This window comes from Saccostrea echinata, unplaced genomic scaffold, assembly GCF_033153115.1.
Source record: "Saccostrea echinata isolate AGI-Se365-2 ecotype Australia unplaced genomic scaffold, CSIRO_AGI_Sech_v1 ptg000020l, whole genome shotgun sequence".
Lineage (NCBI taxonomy): Eukaryota > Metazoa > Mollusca > Bivalvia > Ostreida > Ostreidae > Saccostrea > Saccostrea echinata.
The window spans coordinates 3,892,071-3,903,565 of record NW_026889769.1 but is presented as its reverse complement, the minus strand read 5'-3'; the positions used below and the strand labels follow the sequence as shown (position 1 = coordinate 3,903,565).

Below are 11,495 nucleotides of genomic sequence, written 5' to 3'. Positions count from 1 at the left end.
TTATTTTTTGCTTTTAATTTCTTTATATTTATTTCAATGTCCAAGTTAAACGAAATTTCTATTGGTTTGCACCAACAAACCTTAACAAGGGCGGTATTTTAACACGTCTGCTCCAATAGCACGTAACTCATTGACTGGATGAGGAGTTGATTCGCTGACAGATGATATGTGTAATTTTCACGGCCAATCAACGCGACAAAGGTCTCCTATTGGGTTTCCTGTAACTTTGTCAAGTCAAACTTGCCAGCCGATTACAAGGTTTTTGTACAAAGAGTATTTTATCAAAGATATATCAGATTTCTATTTCATATTTATATAAATTCCAAAAAAAGTTATATTCTTCCTTAATGCATGACAATATGTGAAATTTATGTAATGTTCCGCTATGAAATAAGAAACAAGTGGTTATTGAAGAGCTGAATGCAACAGCAGAGGCATAAAGTCATGTCTCTACTTGCAGTATATGAGTAGAAAAATGTATTTTTTTTTTTTTTTTTTTTTTTTGTCAATATATACTAGGCTTTTATAAAATGTTTATATTTTAAAAAATCAATATCATTTAAAAATTATCTGAAATAATGGTTTAAAAAGTTCACGCGCGTTAATCCTCTCTCTTTTATATATTTTTGATACATTATTATATTTAATACATTACTATTATAAGAAAAAGAACAAGATATATAGTGTTACATTTAAAGAAAAGTTTCAAGTCAAAATTTCGTACTGAAAAAAGAGGTAGGGGGAACTTACCTGAGCATCCATCTCAGCTGATACATGCAGGACGTGAACTTAAAAAAAAAAGAGGGGGGAGGTTAAAACCAAGGGTTAAAAAAAAATAAAGTTCAAATATAGGGAAACTTTCCGGGGGTGGGGGTCACTTAAAGTCTGGCAGATTTTTGTGTAATTTGATATAACTATTTTATGTAAAGCAAAATTTAACTTGCCAATGTCCTTGAGTGTTTGTTAACTTCAGAAGTTGGGAACAGGAAACAAATCTACGACTTAGGGGGAATGGGGGGAATGAAGACGATGATTGCTCCAATTCGGCAAAGAACATGTCAAATTGTCAAGATACAATAATATTCTGTACATGTAATAACGTAAAGGGATTTATTGTCAATGTAAAGAATTTCCTAAATGATGTCAGGGAATTCTTTATAATGTAAAGAATTTCCAGAACATTATGTAATAAAATTATTTTATTTCAAAAAAAAAAAAAAAAAAAAAAAAAAAAAAAAAATCAAAACAAGAGAAAAATTGGAAATGGCCTGTTTGAAAGAGAGTAGACAATTTGTTAAAAGTATAAATTATTATTAATTGTACATATCATTTTTCAAAATTATACATGATAAAGAAAGGAGATTAACAAACTAATCGAATATATAGTTAACGCCCAGAAAATTATCCATTTTAGTGGAAATATCTGTGCACAGTTTTCATTAGATAGAGAACCCCCTCCCCTCCCCTGGAATTCCATGACATTTTCTGCTCTTAGTTTCAACATGTGTTGCAATACTTTCTACTTTACGCCAAATAACGTAAATGCTACTTGCTTCTATCCACTCTGTATATTTATAGGAGTAATATTGAAGTCAGACGACACTAATTTGAACCAAAATAAGGAAATAAATCCGAGACAGTTTTTTTCTCAATATGTTCTGCAACGATAAGTTGGATTTCACTAAAAGTAATGTATTTCAGTTTTTAATAAGTTCATGAGAATAACGCGCATCATGAAATAAGCCTACTACCTGTAGGTGAAAGTGTTTGGTCATACCTTAACAAACTTTTAAAACTGAAACACATTTTTAAACTACAATGTAGATATAGGATAAGCACACAGAAATTGTAGATTAAATCTAATTATATAGAACTAATATAAGGGGAAAGGAAAGCAGTACAACAGATGGGCGATCCCATAACCATTTAATGTTAATAAGCTACATGAAATTGTTACGATTCTCACAGTGTTGAAAACATGTTTTTAGAATTATAAGGACATGCATTTGAGAATGACATTGACTTTAAAAGTATACTTTATAACCTTAATTGAAGAACAACACTCTAATTGAAAAAAAAAAGATTGTGAACTTTGGTCCATATGAAGTAATATGAGGCCAAAAAGACCCTTGAATTTGACCGAAAGGCAGACAATAAGCTCAGCTCATAGGAAATAAATATTTCTAGGAATGCATGACATAGGCGTCGGAACCGGGGGGAGGGGGGGGGGGTTAGCTCCCCACCACCACCATACACACACACATTTTTTTTCAAAGATAGACATAATATAGGCATTGAAAATTGGGGCTTAGTCCCCAAACTTTTTTTTGTTGGTTTAGTCCCCCCTTTCAATTTGCTTCCGACGCCTATGCATGAACAATGTCAGTGCATTAGAAAAAGAGGCATGCACGTCGATGAAGCGGTGACCTCCCCTTTTTTATCAGGAAGCCTAAAAAAAGCGCTCAGAAAGTGTAGGCGGTTTATTTTCGTCAAGCTGTTATAAACGCAGGGGAGGACAAGAAGTAGACTTACATATATAATTAATCCACGATTTTGAATAAATTATAGCTAATAAGGAAACATGCTAACATAATTAACTTATCCAAAACAGCTTTTAAAAAAAGTGAGTTAGTCTAAAAGAAAATGTTGTCGGCCTGAACAAAATTATTTAATATGAAAAAGAAAGAATTCATACTTTTTTCATTAAATATCTCCCTCAGGGTTAACATAAGAAGTATATCTAAATAATTTCATTTTATGTGAAGGACTTAATTACTCTTGTTTGTTTTAATAAATCCAGGTAATATTTTCGAACGGGTAAATTAAAAAAAAAAAACCTTTAAAAAACTCCTGGAAATGTATGAAATGATAAAGGCAATTTTAAGAGTGAAAATTACTATTTTTTTTATTTTGCTCATATATTTGAAAAAAAAAATTATAGGTCTATTGTTTTGGCTATTTAAGATATCTGTACGTTTACTTACAGTAGGATTATCATGTTGTGTAAATTTTCAATTTAATGGATGGAGATAAATGCAAAATTTACAACTGTAAATTTTGCATTTAGCTCCACCCAGTAAATGTAAAATTTACAAAATAATGATATGTATGTTATACTATATATATGATGTAAATCTATGTATTTTGGCTGCCATTCAGTTCTGTTGATGATACCACAGTAAAGCTCATATTCAAACTACTACTGAATACATGTAACATACCGAGTCTTCCTGTTTTACACAAGTAAATATATTGCCAGTGACGTTGCTGTTTCACTCATATAATGTTTGAGATGCAAAACAGTTCCTCGTTTGTTCCCAATCACAGCGCATATTAAAATATGGCATTTGTTCCTGTTTCAGTTCCGATGACTACTCTGTTTTGAAGCTTTCTTTTAACACCCTAATCTTTTGAAGGGCTGAACCTTCAGTTGTCAATCTACGACTCGCAATTATTTTAAAACACAATATCCAAGTCTTGGAATTCAAACACTCCTACCGGAAATAGTACACGTATAAAAAAAATTATCTTGCTCTATGCGACTGCCCGTATATTTAGTCATCTTTTTCAAGTAATTTTTTTCCCTTATTATGATAAACAAGGTTTCGTATAAATTTACAAAAAACTATGTTCAGTTGCAAAGTAAACGATTTTACTGTTCAATTTATACGAAGTTTATGCAAGTAGTAATGCACATTATTTAAAAGAATAATTGTGCGAAACATTTTTTTTCCCACAGCTTTGCTCACTTTGCAAGAAATGTCGAGTTCTACATATTTTCCTGGTGGACAAAGAAAGAAATATATAATAAAGCAATACTTGTTTTATTATTATTCAGTATTTCTGGGGTAAATGATGAAAGTTATTATTCAATGATTAAAAAGGCGGACTCCTAAGCGAACGCAGTGATAGACACGGAAATTCACTGGACAACAAAAATAAATATAGCCAATCGTATCAATTTGGAAGTACCCCCGATCTAATTTGGACCAATGTTTCCAAAAAAAAAAACAAAAAACAAAAAAAAAAAAAAAAAAAAAAAAAAAACAAAACAAAAAACAAAAACAAAAAAAGTATGTTCACCTGGAAAGTTTTGTGCAAGTTAACATAACTTTTTATGATTTCTAGAATGTTTTGTTTCAGTCAAGCAGAGAGCTTGAAACATGCATGTTTTGACCTCAAGCGTAGCCCCCTCCCCCAATTTAACATTCATTTTTGAATTCTCTGAGGGATTTGCAGTGGATGTTGCCGATGCTGCCTTTTTAATTTCACATGAATTCAAACGACGGTTAACATCCTCCACTCCCCCCAAATACGCAAGTTTATATACACTATAGGAAGCTTTTTTCAGAGATTGGCGGGGGGAGGGGTTACTCAAAAGGAAGTTATATACCCAAAATGTCTTGACAAGGAAGTGGGCCAAATCTTTTAATCCAAGTTCATGGTAGTGAAAGGACTAAATGGCATTTTCTCGGAGAGGTAATATTTACCTATATGCTAAAGAAGCTTCTTGTATTTTTAAGCGCCTATTGCAGGCAAGAAGTATCGTTTTTGAAAAAAAGGGGGGGGTGAAAAACTTTCCAGAAAAATCTTTGACACCCCCCCAAAAAAGGTTAATTGTTCAAAACTTGAAAATCTATTTCGGGGGGGGGGGGGGGGAGGATGACTTCCAACTTTTTCACTAATAAATTTTATTTTATAATACTTTACTCTGTGACGATTTGACTATAATGCAACAAAATGGGGTGGAGGACCGCCCTTTCAATGAACATTTTCAACATTAAAATGTAACGTTTAGAAAAAAAAAAGTGGGGATGGGGGCAGGTAACACCCACTCCCCGATTCTACGTGCCTGTATTACAAAAAGATAGGGAGAGACCCCAATGCCACAGGAAACATTCAACTGTTTACAAATACACTTTTCAATTTTTATGCCCCCGGATCGAAAGATCCCGGGGGTATATATGTTTGTTTGTTTATCTGTTTGTCTGTTTGTTTGTCCGTTTGTCTGTCTGTTGTCAACTTTAACCTTGCCCATAACTTTTGATTGGTTGGAGCTATGACTTTCATATTTCACATGTGTATTCCTTGTTTTTTTCATGAATGGAAAAAATTCTACGCAGTGGCTGTGAAGGATTTAAAATGGTACTTACATTTTAACACTTTTATAAGACTTTTCAAACAAATAAAAAAAATTTGGTTAATGGCATTGGTGCAATTTAGAAAAAAAGACATCATTTAAGAGTTTCATTGGAATATGACATGAGGTTGGTCACGTGATCATATCCTATAATGTGTTTTGATTTGAAATTTTAATTTAAGGTTACTTGTATATACTGAGAACAATACATACCATTTTCCATATCACATTCTGTATCAGCCCGAGACCATAAGGACTTATACTAGCCGAGGGCTGATACAAGTTGTGATATGGAAGAGGGTACGTTTTATTATGTTTATTACTTACTTAATTATAACATACAACAGACATCTACTTGAGCAAATACAAATTTATATTATATATATGTCATATATAATATAGGATCAATGCATCCCTGATATGAGCACAGGCACGCGGCCTGTATTACACACCCTGTATTACACACCCTGTATCAGCACCCTTTATCATACCCTTTATTACACCTTTTCGGAACATCTCTGTATTTTTCATTTGGAGTACCTCGGATCTTTTTCTATTTGTTTATGAAGTTTATTAGTCCCCTACCGGTGAAACCGGAGGGGACTATAGGTTTCCTCTGAGTCTGTCCGTCCGTCTGTCTGTCTGTCTGTCCGTCTGTCTGTCTGTCTGTCTGTCTGTCCCTCTGTCTGTCTGTCAGTCTGTCCCACTTGGTTTTCCGCACTTTTTTCCTAAACGCTTGCAGATATTGAGCTGATTTTTGGTATGTGAGTGTATCTTGATGAGTTACAGATCAAGTTTGCATTTCGTTCCGCTTTATTGATTTTTGACGGAATTACGGCTTTTTCAATTTTTACGGGTTTTCCGCAATTTTCTTCTAAACGCTTGCAGATATTGAGCTGATTTTTGGTATGTGGCTTTACCTTGATTAGTTATAGATCAAGTTTGCATTTCTTCCCGCTTCATTAATTTTTGACGGAATTATGGCATTTTCAATTCTTACGGGAACCAGATTACACTTGCCGGTAGGGGACTAGTATTGCTAATGCAATACTCTCAGCATGCTTGTTTAAATTGTAATTTTATTTCATCAGTCATTTTATGTTATTCAAAATAATTATTTGCTTAATTTATAATTATTTCATTTCTTATCGCTGAATGCATTGCCTTTGGGGAAAAAAATAACGAGAAACGGAAAATCAACAAAAACAGAATACATTCGATTATTAAAAATTCAGTAATTTTACAAGTTTATGTGCGATTTTTACACATTATTTTCAAATATATAATAAAAACAATACATGGCAAAATCTGTACCACACCCCATATAATCCCTCCACCGATATCAGCCCCCTGGCCTTCGGGCTGATATTGGAGTCTCGGGTTGGTATGGGTTGTGATACAGATTTTGCCACGATGTGTATTATTCTCTTTGTATCAGCCCTGCAGATCCATGTCAGCCCTGCAGTATCTGTATCAGCCCTGGAAGCTGATAAAGCCATTGTGACGTTGTATATATCACATATGCAAAAAAAAAAAAAAAAAAACCCTGTATAAATTACAAAGTATGTAATATAATTAAAGGCTCTGCTAAAAGTTGAATTCCCTGCGTTATAAACACACTTTACTCGTATCTAAGCATAATGTATACAAATTAATTAGCGCAATAGTGTAATACTTGTATGAACATCTTGTGGGTCGATTATAGAAACTGCCAGGAATAACCATTCAGCGCTTGTACTAGCATTCTTTAACCACCTCCTAGTTTAGAGGTATTTTAGTAGTGTATTTCTCTCATACTGCATGCGACAGTCATGCAAAACATCCAGAAGGAATGTCAGAGTTGAACTGTTCCATGCACTTAGTTTAACGCTTTTTCACCAAGTACAATGGGGCAAGTGGGGTCTACGATAATGCATGTTACGGGGTCGACAACTCGAATGTAGGAAATCTGAATGGGGGCGTACAAGGCGCAGAGAATCCCTGCCCCCGCTCTGAGACGATCTATTTTTAAGATTTCAAAGTTCATGGAAAATTTGAAATTTTCAAAAATTCTGGTGTTTATAATGTCATCTTTGACATATTTGATTCATTTATTTTGTTGAATAACATATTTATTGATAATTTATTATTTTAAATTGACTGTTAAAACATATTTCGTGGAAAGGGATCATTAAAAATGATTTTGAATATGAATGGGTCAGGTCTCCATTTCTACATAAATTTTTAAAATGACGGGAAAATGAATATTAAAGATATTTTAGGTTTCCAAAAAAAAAGAAAAGAAAAGGGAGTCTGAACCCATTCTTATGAAAGTCGAACATTTCAGAAAAAAATGATATGCTTCAACAAACTCGTTTATTTAAATCACACCGACACATTCCAGTGTTAGTTTAACATATTGCACCTTATAATCTCAAGTTTTAGAATAAGTTCAAACCATGTATGAGGCTCTCTTTTTCTTTTCACACACCTTAAAATATTACTGAAAAATTAAATAATTCAATAAAATAAAGGAATAAAATATGTAAAAGATAATAATGCAATTTTTGAAAAAATATAACTTTTCTACAAATTTTTAGAATTGAGAAATATCTTGTCTCGGCGGGGGGGGGGGGGGGGGTCTTCGCCTTGTGCGCCTCCATTCTTAGATCAGTTGTAAAGATAGGATGAAATAAATGCTGGTATTCCAAATAAACTGGTACTGTTTTGGTGGGTTCTGGTGCATTCTTGAAGTCATTTCTTCACATATCAAATAAACAAAATAAATCTGCATTACTTTAAACAATTAAATAATGAATTTATTTTGTTTCAAACATTATTTTACACTTTCAAGTAATTTTTAAACAGGGGGTACGATCGCATGCATCCCCGTTCCGACAAAATTGGCTCCCTGGTTAGGGAGAAGTTTGAAATGCTAGTTAAATTAGGATCAGAGACAACGGTGAGCAACAAAAAACCCAACAATAAAAACAAATTCACGACTTTTGAAAGGGATAATTAAGTGGTATTATTTATCATTATGAAAACAGTATTTCGAGTACCTCTTTTTTTATTTTAGTATGCTATTGTACCTTCTAAATAGTGTTTCAAATAAAACATACAAAACACCCATCAACATATATATTTGTACCTTTATATTAAAGTATTTGTGTAGGCGTATTATTCTTCATCTATACTCAAGATTGTGTCATGTCACTTAGTAGAACTTTTGCTAAGTAAACTGGAGGTCATGGGTTTGACAGACAAGGTCAGTTGTGATGATTTAAATTAGGTGTGTCTAAATTAATTACTGATGTCTCGGAATGAGTGGAATGACCTCACAGAAATTAAAAACATGGGGTTGTAATGAACCCGACCAGAACTGTATTATATAGCACTTGATCAGGAAAAAAAAAACAGTGATGAACGAAGTAACGTCAGCTCTATTAGTAAACATATATGTACATGATGTCGTTTCATCTTCATAATATGTCAAGATAAGTCTGCCCAAAATTTATATATACCTGTATCTATTATTTTAACATAACTGATTCTACTCTGAATACATGCCAGTTTCTCACACAATACAACGAGAAGTTTTTTTTTTCCAATAACGAGTTCATTTAAGTCAAAGGTTACACGAAGATTCATCGCCAGAATTCATCCACTTTAGTACCCATTAACTTACCAATTCTAAGAAATACATCGTGCTTTTTCTTATTGCATGAGCATTTCGCGTTTAATTTTTTTTTATGTATTCTCCTCATTAATGTAGATTTTTTTTCTTTTGCAATTTAAGGAATTAAGTATAAATTAATTTACTATAACTAAATAAAGATGGTAATTTTATTCTCTTAAGCATATTTGGTTGGGGTGGGATGGGGGGATGAGGGGGATAAACAGCAGCAGCAACTGATTATTTTCCTCCCGCGGTTCACTGAATGCCATATATATATATATATATATATATATATATATATATATATATATATATATATATATATATATATATATATATATATATATATCCTTCAAATGTGCTGAATGACAAATGGCCCATTGAGCGTCCGCTTATAACTAACATGCACATAACTTACCCTATAACTGCCAAGTAACATGATAAAGATGCATATAATTTTTAATGTAATGTCCTCAGTCCTCATCTTTATTAACAAAATGAAATGTTACAAAAAAAAAGAAAAAAATGACGTGAAAGAACTCGAATAATACTAAATCTTGCAATTACAGCTGATGAAAATGGGTGAAAATTTGGTAATTATTTTCTCTATTTTCCGTGATTTTTTAACGAATAGATTTTTTTCGCCCAGTAGACGTACATCCAAGTAAATAATATTTGGAGTCGCGTATGCCTATTTGCTTCCTAAGTAAAGGTTTTACGATAGACCTGCGTTATTATTTTTTTTTTCATGTTTTTGTAACCGCCCAAAATGATTTTCATGTAGATTCGCCTCAAAACAGTAACAATTGTCGTCCAGAATTTTAATAAATTGACAAAGCTTTAAACATGATACATCCTCATTCTATTATCTTAAGAGGGCGTGAACATTTCAGTACAACGTAAAAATATTGGCTAGTCTAAACACGTCAGGTATCGCCTCTTCTGATTGGCTGAATTCTTGGCCTGAGTCACATGGCTGGTTGTGAATAAAATTGAATAAATAAAAAAGACAAACGATATGTCCATGTTTAAAGCATATGCTAATGAATAAATTTTCAAAATGAGATGCTCTCTTTAATATACTTACGACCTAACTCAGCAGAAACTCTGGATCATTTAAGTCGCATTTATTCCCAGGCATCACACAGATTGGACAATTTCAAACCGTAAAAGAAGACAGATATGATGTTTATATATCTTTATTTGTTAAAACGTGATAAACTTGATAACCTGAATTTAACTGTTTTATGATTGTTTATATGAATCTTCTTCCTGCTAAATAGGTTAATTGGCATAACACGGATGTAGTTTATAGTTATCACTGAGAATACTTCGCATTGTTTAAAGATTCGAGCAACTGTTGGCTATAAAAGAGCATACGGGTTTCCAAAAAGTAAAAGTGATTTCATATTAAGTGGATGCAGTGGTTTATTTTATGAACAATTGTTATACTATGACATAGTTTCGTTTTGATTATCAATTGTATTTTAAACTGAAAACAGGGAAGTTTATAATCATGTACTCGTAATTTGTTAAAAGTCTTGAAATACCTTCATATATATAACATAATAGACATCGTAAAATATAATATGTAAAGATTATCTGAGGGACTCTGTGGCGATAATATTATTCATGCAAGTAAGAGACATATTATATATTATCTATATAATAAGTCCGGGTGCTCGACATTATGGAGGTGATGCCTCTTTTCCCCAACAGAGTAAAGAACTCCATCTGTATGTCAATCTATACACCGCTGTGGCCTTGTGAAGTATACCTATCGATTCTCATAGCTCAGTAAAAATAATTTAATTTAGCAACACGGCAAGTACAACATGTATATTAGTTTGCCTTAGATGTTCCATCCTTAACCAACAATGCATCATTACATACAATCGATAAACACTGCAATGCATTCTTATTATTGGTTAATCGACGTATTTCCGGATACCCGCCATTACACCAATGAAAATCTTCTTCTTCACCCGAAGCATACTGACAACGTGTACAAGTTATAATTGCATTGTTTTGCCTATTAATTCCTATTAATATTTGATGATTATGTGTTACACATGAAGCGTTTGTTTGCATCAAATCCGAAAAAAAAGAAATAATCATGACGATATCAGTTCCTTGTTAAGTGTTGTTGTTCACATATCTTTCCATTGTTATTGTCTTTGATAATGCTGAATTTGATACATTTTAAATAAGCATCCTTGAGCTGGGAAAGGTGCAGCCAGTGCGACCAGGTAATTGCATTCCTAAATCAACTTTATATGTCTACAATCTTTACACACTTGCTACATAACCTGGAAACAAGACCACTATTACCTATGAAATTTAAAGAGTCTAACGTCTGCATCTGCATAGTTGACATCTTAATAATAACGTTTGATTGATACAATGCTGTCTGTGCAGTTAGAATTTTTACAAGACAGAACAGTCATTTATAGCATTGCAGATTGTTACCGCAATAGTTTATATCATTTCAGCATGCTTGACTGGCCTTTTATGACAACCAAACACATTCGAAGTTTGATAAACCAATGCGGTTTGTGCTTTCTCAAGAAGACAACTAGCTTAATCAATTCACCTGTAACATACGTCCCATGTAAAATTATATGAATGGAGACAATACTACCTGTATCACGAGGCTTTGAATATTCCATGTGACCTTTTTATTTCTAATAATATTAT

The 11,495-nt window shown here is 32.8% G+C and overlaps 1 protein-coding gene across 1 annotated transcript in view; it reads right to left on the bottom strand.

The window, feature by feature from the left end:
- LOC133190091 (myosin-2 essential light chain-like) overlaps positions 1–11,495 on the bottom strand; it is a 267,620-nt gene that overhangs the window by 195,355 nt on the left and 60,770 nt on the right. The gene's annotated exons all lie outside the window — the stretch shown is intronic.